Below are 22598 nucleotides of genomic sequence, written 5' to 3' on the forward strand. Positions count from 1 at the left end.
AAAACTGGCACAAGACAGGGATGCCCTCTCTCACCACTCCTATTCAACATAGTGTTGGAACTTCTGACCAGGGCAATAAGGCAGGAGAAAGAAATAAAGGATATCCAGTTAGAAAAAGAGGAAGTCAAATTGTCCCACTTTGCAGATGACACGATTGCATATTTAGAAACCCCATCGTCTCAGCCCAAAATCTCCTTAAGCTGATAAGCAACTTCAGCAAAGTCTCAGGATACAAAATCAATGTGCAAAAATCACAAACATTCCTATATACCAATAACAGACAAACAGAGAGCTAAATCATGAGTGAACTCCCATTCACAATTGCTTCAAAGAGAATAAAATACTTAGGAATCCAACTTACAAGGGATGTGAAGGACCTCTTCAAGGAGAACTACAAACCACTGCTCAGTGAAATAAAAAAGGACACAAACAAATGGGAGAACATTCCATGCTCATGGATAGGAAGAATCAATATCATGAAAATGGTCATACTGCCCAAGGTAATTTATAGATTCAGTGCCATCCCTATCAAGCTACAAATGACTTTTTTCACAGAATTGGAAAAAGCTACTTTAAAGTTCATATGAAATCAAAAAAGACCCTGCATTGCCAAGACAATCCTAAGCCAAAAGAACAGAGCTGGAGGCATATGCAGCCTGACTTCAAACTATGCTACAAGGTTACAGTAACCAAAACAGCATGGTACTGGTACCAAAACAGAGATATAGACCAATGGAACAGAACAGAGCCCTCAGAATTAATACCACACATCTGTAACCATCTGATCTTTGACAAACCTGACAAAAACCAGAAACGGGGATAGGATTCCCTATTTAATAAATGGTGCTGGGAAAACTGGCTAGCCATATGAAGAAAGCTGAAACCATATGAAGAAAGCTGGATCCCTTCCTTACACCTTATACAAAAATTAATTCAAGATGGATTAGAGACTTAAATGTTAGAACTAAAACCATAAAAACCCTAGAAGAAAACCTAGTCAATACCATTCAGAACATAGGCGTGGGCAAGAACTTCATGTCTAAAGCACCAAAAGCAATGGCAACAAAAGCCAGAATTGACAAATGGGATCTAATTAAACTAAAGAGCTTCTGCACTGCAAAAAAAAAACACTACCATCAGAGTGAACAGGCAACCTACAGAATGGGAGAAAATTTTTGCAATCTACCCGTCTGACAAAGGGCTAATATCCAGAAACTACATAGAGCTTTAATAAATTTACCAGAAAAAAATCAAACAACCCCATCAAAATGTGGGCAAAGGATATGAACAGACACTTCTCAAAAGAAGACATTTATGCAGCCAACAGATGCATGACAAAAAACGCTCATCATCACTGGCCATCAGAAAAATGCAAATGAAAACCACAATGAGATACCATCTCATACCAGTTAGAATGCCAATCATTAAAAAGTCAGGAAACAACAGGTGCTGGAGAGGATATGAAGAAATAGGGACACTTTTACACTGTTGGTGGGACTGTAAACTACTTCAGCCATTGTGGAAGAGAGTGTGGCGATTCCTCAAGGGTCTAGAACTAGAAATACCATTTGACCCAGCCATCCCATTACTGGGTATATACCCAAAGGATTATAAATCATGCTGCTATAAAGACACATGCACACGTATGTTTATTGTGGCACTATTCACAATAGCAAAGACTTGGAACCAACCCAGATGTCCATCAATGATAGACTGGGTTAAGAAAATGTGGCACATATACACCATGGAATACTATGCAGCCATAAAAAAGGATGAGTTCATGTCCTTTGTAGGGACATGGATGAAGCTGGAAACCATCATTCTGAGCAAACTGTCACAAGGACAGAAAACCAAACACCACATGTTTTCATTCATAGGTGGTAATTGAACAATGAGTACACTTGGACACAGGATGGGGAACATCACACACCAGGGCCTGTCGTGGGGTAGGGGAATGGGGGAGGGATAACATTAGGAGATATACCTAATGTAAATGATGAGTTAATGGGTGCAGCACACCAACATGGCACATATGTTGTATACATATGTAACAAACCTGCACTTTGTGCACATGTACCCTAGAACTTAAAGTATAATAATAATAAAAATAAAGAAAGAAAGAAAGAAAATGTGCTGATCATTCTCACAGAGTCAGGTGTTCAGTCTACTGAAAGTGAAGGAAAGGCGTATCTAGCAATACTTTTTATTTTATTGTGAAGAGTTCTGCTTTTAATAACATTGTCAGCATGCACTAAATCATTGCTTCTCAAGGTTTAGAGCTGCTGTGATGCAGAGAAAAGCACAGGGTGTTTTGTGCATCTTGAATAAGATAACTGACCTCATGCAGGGCCGAGAATACAACAGATGCTTTTTACATACACCCACTCCCTCATCTATGCCTTTTCCAGTGGTCCCCATCCACACTGCTGTTTTTCTGCATGATATGAAAGTTAAGATATAAATATGAGAGTATGTGAGTGTGTGTTTGTGTTTAAGAGATGCCGTAGCTCTGTCGCCCAGGCTGGAGTGTAGTGGTACAACATAGCTCACTGCAGCCTCCAAATCCTGGGGTCAAGCAGTCCTGCCACTGCAGTCTCCTCAGGAGCTGGCATTATAGGTGTGAGCCACTATGCTCAAATTACTGTGTTTTAATAAGTCATCATTCATTTTAGACCAGTGATTTTCAACTTGGGAGTATTTTGCTCCTAAGGGGACATTTGTTGAAGTCTGGAGACATTTTTGTTTATTACAGCTCAGGGCAGGAAATGCTAGCCCTTCAAAACAAGGAATTCTGCAGCCCCAAATGTCAGCAAGGGCAAGGTTGAAAGTCCTGTTTTAGAGCATGTACTTTACATTGGTGTTTATAGTTATTTCCTCATTGGACTCTAAATAAAGGAAGGAGTGGATTGAGAAGGATGTGACCAGCTGAGGACACAGTGGAACAGGAGGTTGGAACAAGTTGGAGGACCCACCTATCAGGTGCCAGGATTCACCCACTCTTTACAAGCACACCACAGTTTCCAGCTTAAAAACAAGTGCTTTCAGAAAAATGAATGGTTCTACCAAAAAGACACATAGACTTGTATACTCATTGAGGCACTATTCACAATAGCAAAAACATGGAATCAGCCTAGGTGCTCATCAACTTGAGTGAATTGGATAAAGAAAATGTGGTACATATACATCATGGAGTATTAGGCAGCCATAAAAAATAACTAAATTATGTCTTTCACAGCAACATGAATGTAGCTGGAGTCCATAATCCTAAAGGAATTAACACAGAAACAGACAACCAAATACCACATGTTCGCACTTATAAGTGGGAGCTGAACACTGGGTACTCATGGATCCAAAGATGTCAACAATATACACTGGGGGTGACTGGAAGGGAGACGAAGAAAGGGGAGTAAAGGTTGAAAACCTACCTAGTGGGTACTACGGTCACTACCTGCATGACAGGATCATTCAGACCTCAAATCTCATGCACAATATACTCATGTAACAAACCTGCAGATGTGCTCCCTGCGTCTAAAATAAAAGTTGAAATTATTTCTTAAAAAAGTGCTTTATTAGATATACTCACTAGCAAAACCCCAACCCTGTATAACCCAGCTTTCTCCCCATGCCACGTCTTCACCTACACTGGTGAGTGTGGCTGAAGGAGCCCACATCTCAGTGGGTCCCTGTGCTGCTAGTCTATTCACTCTTCTATATTGGTTGGTTAGCCTCTAAAACAGACAGGGTGGCAGAGGCATGGAGGACTCAGGAGGGCAGTGAGAATGATGAGATGACACTGGAAAGGCTGGGCACTGTGACAGGGAGATTGTCACAATGTCAGGGGCTTGGGTTTTATCACAAGGGGTGTGGAGAACAAGCATGGAGGGGCCCTCCATAGCCAAACTATTCTGCTGTTTTCTGTACTGTAATCACAACCTGTTAATACTCCTCTTATCCCTGTGTCTCTCTGTATTGTGCTACTTACTTGTAACTTGGGCTCCTGAACTGGGCCTTATTATCTTTGCCTTTGTGTGCCCCTTGTATATAGCACAGAGATTTATCAGTGAGTGTTTATTAAACAGATTTGGCAGTGTTTTAGACACCACTAGCAGCCTCTCAAAATAATTGTGTCTCCACTTTTGAACATTTGGGTACTGTTTGGGTACTATTCCCAAATACTTGTTTCCAATGCAGTTGTTTAGAGCTTGAAATGCATCCTCCTGGTTTTATAAATGATAGGTTTTCAGACTGGTGAGGAAATGTCCCAGCACCCACGGTGTTGCTGAGCCATAGTGCTTAGTAGCTCAGGATGGGGGATTTCCCGGCAAAAGGCCAAGAGAAGAAAGTACCCATTGCCTTTCTTTGTTGCATGTGGACTCAGCAAATGTGTTCTTTACCATTCTACTGCCACTCTTGGCATGGAACCTCCTCTCGCCTTCTGCTGCACTTTTCTCTTTTCTCATATTCAAGTGGCTTTTAGACTACATGGGTTAAGAGTCTGGGGGTTCCTGTCTTTCTGGACACTGTGGAGTCTGACACTGGAGCTCATGGAGGAATTACCACCTTGCTTGTTGTCAGCTTGACTATTTGGTCTTTCAAATATTGTTTTACTTTTCATTTCTTCTAAGAAATAGTTTTCTTTTCTCTTTTAAACTTTACCAAAAAAGAAAAGAGGGGAGAGGAGGCTCCGGTTTCCCTCAGTGGATATTTCTCTAGAGAAAATTCAGTCTTGTTATTAGGTTCATTCTTTAACTACCCATGCTTTTTACTTCCACTTAGCATATTTTCAGATGTCTACTTAGATACACAGTTCTACAAAAACAGAATTTTCGATTTGAGATTACATTCCTCAAACTCAAATCACACTTATTCTTGGAGAAGTGATCTTTATAGTGATAATTTTATTTTTAAGCATAAGAAGCCATGTTAACAAAAATACAGCATATTTCAAGATGAAGACATTAAATAATATAGCTAAATATAACAATTATCACATGTCTGCATACAATTTGGTTTCACCTTTTTTTTTTTTTTTTTGCTGAAAAGACTGTCATCTTCTTGAGGCATGCAACCAGTTTTGTTTTTGCTTAATCCATGTACGTTGCACTTGGGCTCTAGAGGTCTGTGTTTGAGGTGTGCAGGTGCAGTGCTGTTGATAAACCCTAGTTGCTGTTATCATTGGTGCAAATGAGTTAGAAGGCAGCAATGATTAAAATGAAGTATGGGCATAATTTATTACATGCTATTAATGCCATCGTTTTTACTTTTCTGCATGTATAAAATTAGGAATAACATATAGGTCTGGCATTTTAAGAGCAAGTTTTAGCTTTTGCTTTTTAACATTCTTTTATTATAGTATTAAAGCAGTAAAGGCTAATTAAATAATCATTTTTCAGTTGCTTACTATTGGCCAAATCTTAAATAAGTAAATGACAAGATGATCATTTTACCTTAATTGTTGCAGTTTTAATACAGTTCAGAATTTTGAAATTGTTTTCTCTTGTGTTTCTTTTCCAGAAAACACGAGATTGTTCTCCAGTTGGCCACAACTTCATTGCTGGGAAACGGTGATTTCAAAGTATTTATTTATCTGGTTTATTCTACATTATTACTCATTCAAACTGGCTTTTAGTTTAACTTTGCATGCATCAGTTGTTGATTTGGAGACTCTGTTTGGGTTAACTCTGCAGACACACAGCTTCTAAGCTGAAAAACATCCAGGGTATGAGCTAGTCTGATTTGAATTTAGCACCTTAGGTCTTCTGCGATAGACACAAAGACGCCAGTGGGTATACTTCCTACAACGTGGTGTTTCCGTTTGATTGGTGGTAAGCCCATCCATGGCTGAGCTTTGTAAAGCCTCTGTGAAGTTGGGCTAAATGCCTACTCTCTCTCAATCTCTTTCCTCATCTTTGAGACAGGGATAATAATTGGGTAGTCTCATAGGCTTGATAGAGAGATTAATAGGATACACAGTGCTCACTGCCACCACCACCAAAAAGATATAAGGCTGTGTTTTTGGTTATCATTATTCATGGTATTAATAATCTCATTTTGTGCTGATGATAAAGTTATGTTAATAATTCCTTAATGACCTTGGGTCATCTTCTGTGAACAGACCAAACGCAGAAAAAAACCATTCAGACTAAATGAACAGGTTAACACAAAGACATTCTGTATTTTATTTTAGGAATTAGTTTACTACAATGATTATTAGTTTTTATAATGAATCCTGGACTTCGAAGCACAGTGTCCACCCATTTGAAAGATTTATTTTACAAACCTGAAGAGTTGTGGCCTGCCCGACTCATATTCATTTTAAATCATTATCCAGTTCCTGTATGGCCTGGAAAGGAATTCATCTGGTCTAAGTTTTCCCCATCTTTTCACCAAAGGAATCTTGTAAAATAGGCCACTGTCTTTTAATTAAATCTTTGCTTCAACTTTCTGAGAAATTCCTTCTCTTACCAGAGTAACCCTTTCCTCTTAGGAGAGCAGGGAGCTATTTCAAGGTTATTTTGGTTCCCCTCTGAGGCCACAGTGTTTCTAAACGTAACTGCAGATCCTGGAAATCAGCCTGCCTTTTGTTAGGTAACTTAGGCTAAAGAATTAGTGCATTAAGACCTTTGATTATCCACATTCTAAAAACGCCTTCCTCTGATCTCCTAATATTTGACAAGAATCTCGATTCAGGGATTAGACATTTTCTCTAATGCATTTCCATTTCCACTAGAGCTGCTCGCCTTACACACATTATTATGGCCTGAAATGTAGAGCATTTTCCAGTTGGGGGTAATTAAGATTTAACTCAAGAATCTATATATTTTAGAATAGGCATCACATGCTTCTGTAGTAGAATCGCATTCCTCCCAATTTCTGGAAAGCATTGTGTGGTACTTTTTTGTACGTGGCTGACTTCTTGAGTTTTACTCCATCTGACCCTCCTATAGAAGCTAAGCTTGAGGGCAACGTTTGTATCTTATTTTAGTACCTACAACATCTAATAAATGCCTGGAGCATAGTAACACACAGTAGATGCTCTAATTTATTTAAATGAATATATCTCTGACACTATAATAAAGAAGATAGAATTCATGAAAAGTAATTTATCTCAAGCTGTGCTTTTTTTCTGACTAAATGTAAGCATTCTTCTCAACAATAATGCTTTGCTTGTTATTTTTGCTACATTAAAGAAGAGCCACCAAAACCAATTTATGTCCCCTTTCCCTCTTCTGCTGAGATCAGAACTAACATGATGGCTACATTCTTTTGAAACTTGTAATTGTGTATCATTGCCAGAGTGGAAGTAGATTCAGACAGTGTCCGCACCAAATTTAGTGATAATAGTAGTGACTTTATGATGTTTTAATTTGAAATTCAAAATTTGAAATTGCCCCAACCCATTTTCGGGTTTCCAGTGTGCCTGTGACTTGGAAATATATTTGAAACTTCCAGAGTTGTTCTTTCCAGTTATTAGAAACATAAGCAAAGCAGGCTGGGCGTGGTGGCTCACGCCTGTAATCCCAGCACTCTAGGACGCCGAGGTGAGCAGATCACTTGAGGCCAGGAGTTCGAGACCAGCCTGGCCAACATGGTGAAACCCTGTATTCACTAAAAATATAAAAATTAGCTGTGCATGGTGTTGCACACCCATAATCCCAGCTACTTGAGGGGCTGAGGCATGAGAATTGCTTGAGCCCAGGAGGCGGAGGTTTCAATGATCTAGGATTGCCCCCCGGAAAAGAGAAACACAAGCAAAGAAAACACAGAATCAGCAACCATCCAGGGAGATATGCACTCCTAAGCTGAATTAACAAATAAGTGTGTTTCTTGAGAGGCCAGAGTTAACACAATTAGTGATGAACTGCATCTTTGAGGAGCTAGGGGAAAATAATGGGATTCATTTTTAATTCAAACCAATTCTAAGCAAGAACCTTGGCTTTCTGGAGTGGCTTTGTAATCAAAGGTTACCGCAGGGCTTGTCAGAACTTTTAACAACTGTCTCCACTGTGAAAATGGTCCTAAGTTGTAAGGTGATTGCGGAGCTGAGAAAATGATGACTCTAGACTCTAGCCAGCTTTTGTCTCGCATTTGATCTTTGGCTCACAAAGATGAGGTTAATTTCAGCATAAGCCGTTAGCTTTATTTTTTAAATCAGTCAATTTTAATAGCAGCCTGCTTATGCCCTGAAAAACATCCAAGAGCAATAAGAAAGAGTTGGCCTGGAATATAAATAAGTGTTACAGTATAAATCTTAGCTGTCTCTAGGCCAGTAGTCAACAAAATACTTTGCAGTCAGTCTAATTAATCTTTCATTTTCTTTTTGCTATCCTTCCTCGTGTTTATTGTGTGTGTGTGTTTTCTGAACTATAAAAACATATACATCATCACGATAGTTGGAAAATTTAATGCTCTCAAGGAAGAAAAAAGTTTCCTTGTGAATCATTACCCAAAGAGAACCATTGTTATCATCTTGGCTGATATTTTTCCCTGAGAATTTTTCCCAAGCAAACATACATAATTTTTAAATTCTTTTTGGTTTTGTTTGCTTTTAGAGACAGGGTCTCACTCTGTTGCCCAGACTGGACATAGCTCACTGTTGCCTCAAACCCCTGAGCTCAAGAGATCCTCCTACCTCAGTCTTCCAGGTAGCTAGGAGTACAGGCACATGCCACCATGCCTGGCTAGTTTTTTTATTTTTTGTAGAGATGGGGTGTCACCATATTGCCCAGGCTGATCTCAAACTCCTGGGTTCAAGCGATCCTCCCACCTTGGCTTCTCAAAATGCTAGGATTGCAGGCGTGAACCACCATGCCCAGTCTCATAATTTTGAACTGCTTATGATGAAAAATTTTATACACAGGAGAGAATCACTGAGTCCTTACATACTCACAGTGTAGATTCACAGAGTATCAAGATTTGCCACCATGGCTTCACCTTCCCTTTTTTCTTTTTCCCTTTCTCTTTCCTCTTGAAATATCAACTAAGCTACTTTTAAGAGGAAAAGAGGACTCCTGATATTCTGAGGACTATGGAAAGCAAGGATTTGCCTGCCAATTTCACATATTCTCACTCATCCTTTATTAGGAAGCAAAAAGTATGGTTTTACACTTCATATTGTATTGTACTTTGGGAATAAGCTGCCTTAAAGCTCAAGTCTTATTGCATGCTAGATGGGTATTGATTTTTCCTCTTAAATCAATGTTTCCCTAGAGCATAGTTTTATTTATTCATAAAGCTAAGATGATGTCTGACAGGAGTTACAGCAGTGTAAATCTGTGGTGCAGGCACAGTAAGAAGAGCTTTTGTAAGACTCAAAAATCCATGTTCTGATGCTAGAGGGTATCCTGATAAGCCTGAAAAAGTGCATTTGTGATGCTTCCAAGTGTAAAAGGAACATTTCAGCATATAGTTAAGTTTTACTCCTCTGTTTTCTATGCTATTTTGCAAATGGACCTAAATACATTGTGACTGAAGCCAGGCCATGATTGTGTCTGATGCACAACGGGTTGTTGAAACAGCAGGCTGGATAGAATCAAAGCTTCAGCTGCAATCTCTTGTTGACACCAAATGTCAGCTTGCTCCAGAATGATGTAGTGGCCCTGTTGATCTGTCCCCTGTAATTCTGCTCCCTGGCCCAAAGGATGGGCACTTCTGCCCAAGGGGCAGTTAACGTGAGAGTGTTCACTTTGGGATACTTCATTCACTTTGGAATAACTCTGTGTACTTGTTGGTGTGTTATAGTACATGTAACAGCTCTCTGTGTAGCTAGGCCATGTAAGTCAAGTGTAATCCTAAAAGGGTACTCCTTTTGTAGATCGATAGATAGATATACACACATACATACACACACACATACATATATATACACACATATATATAATACATATTCTATGCTCTTTTACAAGTGTTTATGATATAAAAATTATTGTTAGACTTTTTTGACTTAAAGAAAATATGCCCTGACTTTTCCCTCAACATTAACTGCTTTTTTTTCCCTATGGTTGAAAAATGCTTCTAATGGCTAGAATGGCACCATTTGGAATTTTAAATGTCCAGTTTTTTATTAGCTGGATTATTAGGTCTGATCTTAGCACAGTAGAACTGGCTGGAGAGTCAGGTGACGTAAAAGCTAGTTTCATTGTCCACTCTTGGCTGCTTTGTGACGTATGGCGACTTTCTGAACTTCTTTGGGACATTTTGTTTATATTGTTGTGTTTTTTTTTCCTAATTTAAATAGCAGTGAGTTTGTGTGAAATTGGCAGATATTCACTTCTTGATTTCCATAGACTTCTGTACATCAGGACTCTTCCATTAGAAAGTAACTAGTTGATATTAAAAAAAAAAGAAAAAGAAGAAAAGGAAGTGAAAAGAGAAAAGACGAATACAGAAGTGAGGATTATTTCTTCATGAAGAATAAGGTTTGTTCCAGTTTTGAAAGCCTGTGACTTTCTGTGAAAAGATTTCAGGTGATTAGCTCAGCTACCAGGAGCCACACAGTTTTCTTAGAAATTGTGCCATTGAGGACACCAAGGGGGCCAGGGAAGACACAGCTCCAGTTAGAGGCTGGGGCCTTGAACCCCTCCCCCCGAGAGCAGCTGGTGCTCTACCAGGTCTGTGGCTGCCAGGATGCCCAGATCCCTTGCCAGAGGCTTGGGAGAAGCCTTGAAGGTGCTATCTCTTTGGATCGCTGCTGTTTCCTCTCCACTGGTAGCTACACTGGGAGCCTCTTCAGAGGAGGGTTCTAGGAATTAGAAGGGAAAGCGTATAAATGCCATTCACTACAGTACCTGTTCACTGCTGGTCACGGTTGTTCTCCTTTGCCTCGTCAGCCTCAAGCATGGAGATAACCTGGTGGCATGTCAGTGTCTTCGAGTGTTTCCCATTAAGCTCCAAGAGCATTGATTGCTATTCACTTCGTGAATGGATGTCTTGAGAAGATCGTAAAAACTGCTTTTGGAGGACCGAGGCTGCGGCCTCTGCTTCAGTAGAAACCCGAGGTGCCTGATATGCAAAGCACACTAGAGGACTTATTTGATGAAGAGAGAGTTGGTTGTTTGGACTCTAACCTTTTATGTTAAGGTCTGTGTGTTAGGTTTTCTAACTAGCTTTAGTTAAGTCCTTCAAGGTCTTTTTTTTACATTCTTCCAGTATAATCTGCTTTATATTCTTTAATACTATGTTTTTGCTCTTTTAGCATTAATTAATTATGCACCCCTCTAGGAAGATGATTAGGAAGTCATCCTCCTTGACCCTGTGTTTGGTTCCTTTAGAGCAGGGGTTTTCAGCCTTTGCGGGAACCAGGCCACACAGCAGGAGGTGAGTGGTGGGCCAGCCTCCTGTCAGATTGGTGGTGGCATTAGATTCTCACAGAAGTGCGGACTCTGTTGTGAACCACACATATGAGGGATCTAGGTTGTGCACTCCTTATGATGATCTGAGTGGAACAGGTTCATCCCGAAACCATCCCCACTCCCACTGTCTGTGGAAAAATTGTCTTTCATGAAACCGGTCCCTGGTGCCAAAAAGGTTGGGGACCACTGCTTTAGAGTTCCTCTTGGCTTCCCAAGTCAACCCCAGTGTGGAAGCTAAAGTAATTCCATCTTGTAAGCTAATCTACCATGTTGACTTCTTACGAACAGTTCCAGGAATGCTCTGAGATTTCCAGTTTATCTTTTGTTCGTTGTGTAAGAGCACATACCTACCATAAATCCTGCCCTTAGAGCAGATCAACCTTGATATACTGGTACTTACTGTAAATCCTGCCTTTAGATCAAATTCCTACTCATTTCCTCTGGAGCATGTGTAACCCTTCCCTGGGTATATAATCCCTCGGTCTGGTGGTCTAATGATGAGGAGATCTACTTGTCTTGTGGCTACCCAAGACCATGCTCCTGTCCGTAAGTTCCCCAATAAAATCACCCTGTAACCACAAGATGGACTTGTCTGCCTCCTTCTTTGGTTTCTTGACTCCTTCTGTGTTTGGGGGTCGCTTCGCATATGTGACCTTCTCATGAAACACCTGGTCATTAATGGAGTGATAGTTTCACAGCCAGACACCTGTCACACCCAAATTACTAACATAAGGTGATTCTGAATGCTGGACTTCTAGGATCAATCACAGGTTCTAGTACTTAAAAAAAAAAAACTTTTAAAAAAATTTTTTATAGACTCCCACTCCATCTTATGAAAGCTCCATCCTTGCCAGTGGAGAAAGAATTTCCCTGTTGGGTCTTTGTGTCTTGCAGGTGGCCAGGGATGCTCACTGAGGCCTGTCCTGTTCAGTTGCAGAGAGCTCCAGATTCTTGAGCAAGGTTTAATGAAGCTGCGGCTGTTTTCTGTATTCCTTTTTCATGTCATGAAAAAAGATATTTCTTTTGTGGGCCTGCCACTTTAGGAATAAAAACCCTCCCCCGACTCCTTAGTACCAATATTGCCCTAAGAAGGAAGCACCTGGCTCTCATGGCCTTACCTGAGTCTCGAATAGAAGAGACCACACACGCTGGAACAGCCCTGCCCAGGCCCACCGGGAGAGATGACTCAGTTCCAAATAGGGCTTTCATTTTAGCTATTTAAATTCCGAGTTTCTCATAGTTATTCATGACTAAGAAAAGGGGCAGCTCTGCACTATTCCTCCACTTACATATTTCCTTCCTTTCACTTTTTTCATCGTTTTCCCTTTCTCCCTTTATTTAGTAGATTTTTAAAAATAAATAAAATGCTATGTGGCATAGCACCTTGCCAAGCAGGAAATTCTTATAATTTCATAATATTTTCTAAAATAGATTTTAGACCAGCCATAGTGAAGTTTAATTATGGTGCTAATGTGCTTCTGAAGATTCCTAATAAAAGACTTGTGCCCTTAATCCCATCCACTCAAGAGGCCGAGGTGGGAGGATCACCTGAGTCCTGGAGTTTGAGGCTGCAGTGAACTATGATTGCACTGGTATACTCCAGCCTGGGCAAAGAAACCCCATCTCTTTAAAAAAAAAAAAAAAAAAAAAAAAAAAAACAGATTTCTGTTGAAAGGATAAAGTTAACCCTGTCTATGATGGCTTTAACTATGACAAATCAGCCAGCAGCAAATTAAATAAATAAAATTTTTTTCTAATGTTTGATATAAGGGAAGAACCAAAAGATTGAGATTTCTGTGAAAAATGAAAAATATCTGATAATGGGATCACTGGAAAACTTAGAAAATTAGAAATGAGTTTGCGATTTCATCCATGTGATCCTTTGCCATTGCCCATCTGATGCCTCATAGCCCAAAGGCATGCTGCCAATATGATTGTTTACATGTATTTTTGTATAGCTGAATATATATAGTTTATAAAATGTATATATACCATTAAGATGTTGTTAGATAAGTAGTAGGCCAAACAGGTTATGTTTGCAGAAAACAAGTGTGAATGCAAGGAGTTTAGTGTGTTCTTAAACTTTTGCTAACAAAAGAACTCCCATTTACTTTAACAGAGATAAGTTTGCCTCCTGAGTATATGAGAATGTGGCATAGACCACAGATAGCACCTCAGAATTGATGTGAAGTGATGACTATCGCGATGAGTGTGGGTGCTTTTATAGATAACTGAGATGTTATTAGCTGAAGTGTCGAGAGTGGCTGGATTGTAATTATTGTTGACTCATTTTAAATTGCTTTGTTTTATAATCCCTTAATATAATAAATATGCTAATATTTGAAAATATGCCTCAAAGACACCAAAGTGATGAAAAACACCGAATTACAAGACTAAACTGCTGCCTCCCATTTGCCGTCTATCATCCTTTTCCCATGAAAGATGGCTTTTATAGATTGAAAGCATAGAGGATGGCTCCTTCTTGTCATTCAGATCTCTGCTTAAGGGTTACCTTCTCAGAGAGGACTTCCCCCAAGCATCCATGGCTCAGGAAACCCCCCAAGGCACTCACCTTTCCTTTTTTACCTTTTAAATATTCCCTATCTGATACTTTGGTGTTAGTCTTTTGTCAGTCTTCACCTACAAGGTGCTAAGACCCCATCTGTTTTGTTCACCCTGTGTCCTGAGTGCCTGGAGCTGTGCCTGGCACTGAGTAGGCATTCTTTAGATGTTCCATCCGCAGGTTTTCTCCTTTGGACCTACCCCTGTGCCTGACCTTGAGAGCATTTCGTCATCATTGCCTAGAATCAGACCCTTGTTTTGGAATCTGTGGTACTGTATTCTCTGAATTTCCATCATTAACCAGCCTTTACTCCCTGGTTGCAGCATCTAATTAGTATGATGATAACACAACTACTGTATGTCAACATGATAAGCATTTGTGGTAAGTGAGTCCTATCAAATTTTCCAGCCGCAAGAGAACTTAAGAAAGGTTTTGAGAGAGAAACGTATAAACATTTAAGTCTTTCCTATGCTGGTGTTAACCCTCCAGATCAGTTGGCCAGAATGTTCTGCTCTGATGGTAGACCTGAGTAATAGCATGTTGTAGCTTCCTTTTTTGGTACTGTTATTTAATTTACCCCCATGAGTAATGCTGTAAGAAGGAAGGCTTTAAGAACACTTCACTTCTCATCCCCCCATTTCCAGCCCAGTAGCCTGAGTCTAATCTTGTTATGTCTGGGAATAGAGTTACTAGATTTTCTGCTAATGGCTGTATTTTACATGATAATGAATCCAGTCTTTTCTACAAAGTCTACTTCATTTATGCAAAACAGATATAATTTGGAATGTGTATGAATGAAGCTATTCTTTCAAGGGAGCAGAGAGGCTGCTGTAGAGCCTGTTAAATACAATTTTATGGGCCCTTATGTCAGGTTAACACAAGCAAAATTTGGTTCTGTAGTTATCAAAGCTAATGCTTATTGGATAGTTTCAGGTAAAACAAAAAACAGCTTTTGAATCTCAGGGCCTTTGCTACTTACTCCCTAGTTTAAGCTCAACTTGTTTTCAACCATCTTTCACACTTTGAGTAGTGACCTCTTATACATTAGTGGCCTCAAAGTATTAGTGAGACTTCTGCTCATTGATTTTCAATAATATAGAGAAGGTATTCCAAACTGGTTCTGGCTATTAACAGAGCAAAGGCAGAAAATTAAATTAGCAGGGGGATATATCAAAAGCCTTTTGTAAGTGCCATAAAGTCTCCAAAATCTAATCCCTGAGAGAAATGTATTTTGTTCTGAAAAGAATAGCTTTCTTCTATTCTGAAATACCTTTCATTTAATAGGAGAATGGATGATTGCCTGTGAATGGAATAGCAAGAATTCTCAATCCTTTAATTTTGCCACCAACTTGCTGTGGTTTATCTCAAAACAATGATCAACCTATAAGAAAAACATCCATGGGCTGCTCTGCTCTTTGACTTTTAGGTAGAGTTAATTGTATAGATTAATTTAAAAGTTAGGTATACTAATTAATAGTTACACATTTCAGAAGTCCTTAGCTCAGGGTTTTTATTGATTTTTGTCTTTTTTGAGTTTTATAAAAAAGCTAGATGCCTGAAAACACTGAATTGTTTTACAATGCTAAGTTAAGAATGAGTAACCCTGCCTTCTTACTAATGGACAAAATTTTGATTTTTGGATCTAATGCCAGGGGTCTAGTGCAGAAGCACAAATATTTACTTGCTTAATTTGGATGGATAATCAGTTTTTTAAATTTTTTTCAGAGGCAGGAGGTTAAAAAAATACTTAGGCTTTTTGTTTTGTTTTGTTTTGTTTTGTTTTGTTTTGTTTTAAGATGGAGTCTCACTCTTTTTGCCCAGGCTGGGGTGCAATAGTGCAATCTTGGCTCACTGCAACCTCCGCCTCATGGGTTCAAGCGATCTTCCTAACTCAGCCCCCTCAAGTAGCTGGGATTACAGGTGTGCACTCCCACACCCAGCTAATTTTTGTATTTTTAGTAGAAATGGGATTTCACCATGTTGGCCAGGCTTGTCTCGAACTACTGACCTTAAGTGATTGACCTCCCAAAGTGCTGGGATTACAGGCATGAGCCACAACACCCAGCCCCAAAATACTTAGGCTTTTTAAGCAAGATAAATGTGCTTTAGGGAGACCTTTTTGCAGAGGCTGATTTAGTTTTGGGGAGATAATAGACTCCTTTGAAAAGCTAATGAATATTCTAGACTGTCTGAAGAAAGACACATGCACAGAAAATTTGACATAATTGCAGGTAGTTTACAGACCCTCTGAAACTTGGCCAAGATCCTGTTGGCACCTATCTATAGGACTCCAAGTAAACAGACCCTGAGTTATTTCTTCCAAGCAGGAGGTATGTTTAATTTTGTGCTGTAAATACTAGTCTTTCAATTTCTAGTAGTAACATAGCACCCCAGGCATATTTGAATTGTATAAAATGCTGTAATATTTTTATCTAAACAGAAACAACATTTACAGTTGGCCCTGTACATCTCTGGGTTCCACATCCATGGATTCAACCAACCTCTAATTCAAAGTATTCAAAGAAAAAAAAAAAGAATGCTTGCCTCTGTACCGAACGTGTACAAACTTCGTTTCTTGTTATTCTCTAAACAATACAGTATATCAACTACTTACATAGCATTTACATTGTTTTAAGTATTATAACTAATCTGGACATGTTTTAAAGTACATGGGAGGATGTGTATAGTTTATATGCAAATACTATGCCATTTCATATATATATATATATACTTCAGTATATGTACTTAAGTGTCTAGGGATTTTGGTATCTGAGGAGGGTTCTGGAACCAGTCCCCCAGATACCAAGGGACAGCTGTATTTAATCATTTTACAATGAAGTATATATTTAAGATGCCGACAATTATTAAAGAAATAGTTATATAGAACACTTATTGAATTAAGAAGATCCATTTTTTGGTTTTTTTTTTTTTGACACATGATCTTGCTCTGTTGCCCAGGTTGGAGTGCAATGGTATAATCATATCTCAGTGCAGCTTCCAACTCCTGGGCTCAAACAACCCTCCTGCCTTAGCCTCCCCAAGTAGCTGGGACTACAGGTGCACACCATGATGCCTGGCTGCTTTTTTATCTTTTGTAAAGACAGGGTCTTTCTATGTTGCTCAGGCTGGTCACAAACTCCAGGTCTCAGGTGATCCTTTTACTTTGGCCTCCCAAAGCATTGTGATTACAGGCATGAGCCACCAGGCCTGGCCTGAATTTCTAATACCAGCTTTAAACAGTCTTGCTGTGGTGCCCAGGTTGGAGTGTAATGGTGTAATCATACCTCAGTGCAGCCTCCAACTCCTGGGCTCAAGCGATCCTCCTGCCTTAGCCTCCTACAGGTGCACACCACCAGCTTTAAAAGGACCCTCAAATCAATTCTATTGTTAATTTTCAGTCTGTCTTTCCCCTAAGTGGGGATGTTAGGAAAGAAAATAGTATCAGCTTTTATTACCACTTGCCTGGCATTTTTTAATTTGTTTTTCTCAAGTATTCCTAGTACATTTTGCTTTATTCTCCTTTATGTACACACATTGAAACCTGCAGAAGGATGGTTTCTTTTCTTTGTGCTGCTGTTGTTCAGAACTGCTATAAGAATCTACAGGTCCCTTTTTGGGTCCATGGTAGATTACAGTTTAACAAGCATTTCATCTTAGCAGAAACTAGGATTAGGATTGGGGAAAAATGAACAAAGAAATCTCTCACCGAACAATTCCTATATATCCACTAAGGTCCAGCTCAAATCTCCTCTTCTCTGCAAAAAGTTCCCTAATCCATTCCATTTCACTTCTCTTGGCAAGTTTTTGATACCTCCCTTAAGGCAGTATTTACCGTTATCAGTTTATATAGTCCCTTCTGCTAGACAAGGAGTTTAACTAATGGGACTGGAGTTATTTTTGCTTTTGTTATTGATATGTAAAACAATGGCTGTGAAAGGATTTATATATATGGTAGGAAGAAATACAAGAAAAGTCATTAACTTAAAAAGAAAAAGGGATTTAAGTTATAAGTAAAAGACTGGACTTTGATATTCTAGTATATTTTACCAGTGATACCATTTTTCCAAACATTTCTGAAAAATTTAATAATCACATGAAACACAGTTATTAAATTTATTTAACTATCAGTTATTGCTAAGATGAGATTAAAGTCAGTTCTTAATTTTTCAAAAAAATATGATCCCTGTGATGAATTCATTCATTTCATTAATTTATCAAACTGAATTCTTCAAATGTTTATTTTATACCTTGAAATCAGTTCCTCTTCCTGAATTTCCTATCCCAGTTAATGGCACCACCATATGGGCAACATAGGGAGACCATGTCTCTACAAAAAAAAGTAAAAATTAGCCGGGCATGGTGGTACGTTCCTGTAGTCCCACCTGTTTGGGAGGCTGAGGCAGGAGGATCGCTTGAGCCCAAGAGTTGTAGGCTGCAGTGAGCTATCATTGCACCGTCGCACTCCCGAGCAAGGCCCTCTGTCAACAACAACAAAAAAGATATTAATTCAGAGATGAGATAGTGTCTTGGACAGGACTGACCTTGGCTTAGTCATTATATCCTTAAACTATTGATGTGCCTCAAGGTTATAATAATAATAATGACCACATTGGGTTCTTTCTACACACCAAGGACAGTGATAACACGTTCCCCCTTCTCCCATCCAGTCTTCATCATGAACTTTTGAAATGTAGGTATGATTGAGGGTGAGGGGTATAGGGCCGACTCCTTGGGCTGGAATCAGACCTCTATCACCACTTACCAGCTGTCTCACTTAGACATGTTTTCTGGCCCCCCATGCCTTAGTATACTCATCTGTAAAACAGATAATACTATCTCATTCTGAGGATTGATAGAAATATTAATATACTCTTGAACCCTGTACCTTATGTTAGCTGTTAGAGTCATTATCCTCATTTTGCAGTCAAGGCATCTGAGCCTCAGAGGTTAAATAACTTGCCCCATTTCTCACACAGTCAGTATGAATCAGAGCCAGGGCTTTGGAACCATCTGTCTGACTGCAAGGCCTTGTGTATGGGATATATCCTTATTGAACTGAATGGAAATTCACAATTACATGTTTTCAAATTTCATAGCATAGAAATTTGTCTTACATGTATTCTTCCTGGGTGATCTTATCCATTCCAAGGACTTCATTTGCCATCTAATTTAGAGTTGGCAAACTATGACCTGCAAGCTGAATACATTCTGGCACCTATTTTTGTAAATAAAGTTTTATTGGAACACAGGCACACTCATCCTTTAGCTACTGTTGATGGTGGCTTTTGTGCAACACTGTCAGAGTTGAGTAGTTGTGAGAGAGCCTATGGCCTGCAGAGCCTAAAATGTTTCCTCCCTGGCCCTTTACAGAAAGCATTCACATACCCTGATCTTGCTCACTACTTTCAACCTTTCTCATAAGATCTTGATTCCTAAATTTAGCCACCCACCAAATTTCTTCATGCCCCATATCTATCTTAAAATCAACATTTTCCAACCTGATTTCTTCAAATGTCCATTTCCCACCCTGAAATCAGTTCCTCTTCCTGAATTTCCTATCCCAGTTAATGACACCACGATATGCCCAAGGTGTATCACCCCTTTTTATTGCTCATGCCTGATCTCTTCAAAAGGCCTGTTCATTGATTATCCTAAATACATACACTTTTTGAAGACAGCAACCTAGGCTTTTAAGTAACCAATGATGATCATTCTAGTATTCTCAGGCCCCATGTGCGATTAGACCAGAAATTCCTTTGACAGTCCATCAGAAGTCACTTTAAGGTATATTCAATGAGAAATAACTGTGGTCTGTCTCCATCAAGTAAGCCATGGAAATATGAATCCATTTCTCAACTTTAGATAGTATTTCACAAGTAAAAATTAAAGAATGCTAGAAAGTCAGAATATTTTAAAATTTGTAGTCATTACTCGAATATATGGAAAAGAACATGGGTATACGATTTATTGAGTTGTCACTTCAAAGTTATTCATCATCAATGTTTTAAAATTAAATCTCATTTATTTATTCAGGGCCTCCTTGGCTGGCAGAGTAAGAAGTTAAAGTTCTAACGTCAGATTATCATTTTTTCTTGTTCATCCAAAGAATATATTCAGATAATATATTCATGTTCATTTTCATCAATATTACTTGAATATTATTCCAAAGCTCATGATGTTATTAACTCTGCATTCTCTTTTATGAATTTACAATTACAATTATGCTATAATAACTGACGAAGAGCACAGAAGAGCATAGTAAAAATAAATAAACTTTGAAATACGAAAGGATTAGTGGGGATAATAAATATCCACTCAGTGTCTTAGCATCTTTGATCTTGGCATTTGTTCTATCCAGCAAATATTTTCATAGTACTTTAATTTCAGTTTCTTTATCTGAAAAATTATGCAGGAGCAGCCTTTGTTTTCCAAGAACAACAGAGATGTTTATAGCATTTAAGTCAAAAGCAGAGGTAATAAATTCATTCTAATCCTCTGAGCAAAGATATTAGCCTTTGTGTAGCACAGGGATTTGAGTTTGTTCTCACAAAATAATCCCAAGAATAATAGTTCCCTGTGCTTACAATTGATCTTGAAGATTAATATATTTCTGTGGTTAATGATTATGTAATACATTAATAAGCTTCTCCAAATACTTCCTGAAATTTTAATTATCTGTAGACTTTTAAAGCTATATTTTGATCAGCCATGTAAAGAAGCAGTGTAACTCAATCACTGTCAAATTAAGGATGATTTTACATTCTGCTTTAGAGAAAAATGCCACCCACCGTCAGTCTACAAAATAGCTGCAATACTTAGAAGAAAAAAGTAAGTAATTAAGGATGGTAAGCTAAAATACTGTCTCAATGCCCTTTTTGTCAACTACTCTCATGCAGTGGTGGGGGCTCCTGAACTTAGGATTTCACTCTGCCTTCTGCTGGGTGTGCAGGTGCCCTTGGCTGGCCTCCCACCTAAGCTAGAGGGTGGCACTTAAAGTCTTGACACAGAGTCTCACATATAAATCACTTTCAAGACTTTCAATAGCTTTTAGCTATGAAAATGAAAATTTGGAAACTACTTGCTTCAACAATGAGGACGTGACTAAGGATATAAAAATATTTAATAGTTTATAGTCTTCAAAATGATTTATGCAGGCTATTTTGAAACACAGAAATGCATTTTGTATGTAACTGAAAATGGTACATAACACTATATTTGCTGACGGCAACTTGCTAAATATTTACATAAAATTAAAAATCAAAGGAAATATCAGAGTGCAACAGAGTTTAATGTTCATTGGTTTCTCTGTTTTCTATAAAGTTATTTAACTTTACAAAAATTGTTATGACCTGTTTGTCTTAAGAACGTAAAAACCCTCCTTTTCTCATCATTCTAATGAGAAAGGATGTTCAGTGTTCCTAATGACTTAAAGATGAATTTTTGGAATAAGATCCTTTTATAAATTAGGTCTCTTCTGATGTTTTTCTTTTCCTGGGTTGCCAAAATCTTATATATGTGCAATAAGCCAAAAAAAGGTGGGAAGATGAACAGAAGATTTAGATTTCTAATTAATCGAACACAAATAGAGAAATACCTAAGTAGATGTGCCAATCTATAGAAATTTATGTGACGGTTTGGGGCTGATGGTTTCAAAAATCTTAAGTCGTTTTTAAAGAGCACCTGGCTGTGATTCATGTAAATTAGGACTTCTCTGTTCTCATTTTTCTATTTCCTCTTATCACATCTAACAGGGACACTAATCCAGTAGTGCTCGTTTTACATAAGAGCAGAGCCTTCAGGCTTAACTTGGGCATGTGATAGAGCTGGCATCACGTCATCCAGCCCAGCACTCAGTATCAGAGACAGCTTACAGATGGATGGAGAAAAACCCATCCATCTGTAAGAAAGACAGCATAAGAAACAATGCTGCATTCATTAAGAGGCATATATATATATAAGCTTTATCTCAAGAAAAGTAAAATGTAAGACAAATGTAAAGTCACAATCCTATAGAGAAAGAGAGTGGTAGAAGAATATGGGCAACTCAAATTCACTTTGGCCACCTTCTCTACTTGTTCAATTATATAAGACTGATGTTTCTGGGAGGGGGAAGGCAGTGAGTTTGTGTTTCCTTTGGGATGAGCACACGTTCTACTGGCTTCTGCCAGCTCATGCAGCAGGAATGTGGGGATGTGACTGTGGAGTTGACTCACCAGCTGATGGACTCAAGCACCTACTTTTCTCCTTTCATTGCCTCAGTGGGTTTCTCTACATTGCCTTACTGGGTTTGCTTGTCTGTTTTCCTATCTGGAAGGAATCCAAATGCCTTAAATCCAAATGTATTTACCACACATGAATTAACTTATAGGCAAATATAGATAGAAAGGACTGTGAGTACCATTTATTTTTTCATTTCAGGACTAAGCTTTGATCTCTCTCCCATATCTTGTCATGGCATTTTATGACAGCTACACTTATGAAGGGGTAACTTCATACTAAAATTGTGACTTGAGAACTGCAGCATGGTGCTGTAGCCTCAGATCCTGTGATTTTAGAAGCATAAAACTCAAAACTGAATTTCAAAGAGGGTCTTCTCCATCCACATTCTTACCAGTCTTCTTGTGAATGTTTAAATCGAAGTTTGCTTTAGTAGATAAATTCTGGCATTTGGGTATATGAATGAG

At 38.7% G+C, this 22598-nt stretch overlaps 1 protein-coding gene across 1 annotated transcript in view; it reads left to right on the top strand.

Annotated features, from left to right (window-relative positions):
• PAG1 (phosphoprotein membrane anchor with glycosphingolipid microdomains 1) overlaps positions 1 to 22598 on the top strand; it is a 138237-nt gene that overhangs the window by 38868 nt on the left and 76771 nt on the right. Inside the window, exon 2 of the mRNA XM_011937139.1 lies at positions 5515 to 5564. The gene's annotated coding sequence lies outside the window, so the exon portion shown is untranslated. The remainder of the gene's footprint in view (positions 1 to 5514; positions 5565 to 22598) is intronic.

This window comes from Colobus angolensis, unplaced genomic scaffold, assembly GCF_000951035.1.
Source record: "Colobus angolensis palliatus isolate OR3802 unplaced genomic scaffold, Cang.pa_1.0 Scaffold16, whole genome shotgun sequence".
NCBI lineage: Eukaryota > Metazoa > Chordata > Mammalia > Primates > Cercopithecidae > Colobus > Colobus angolensis.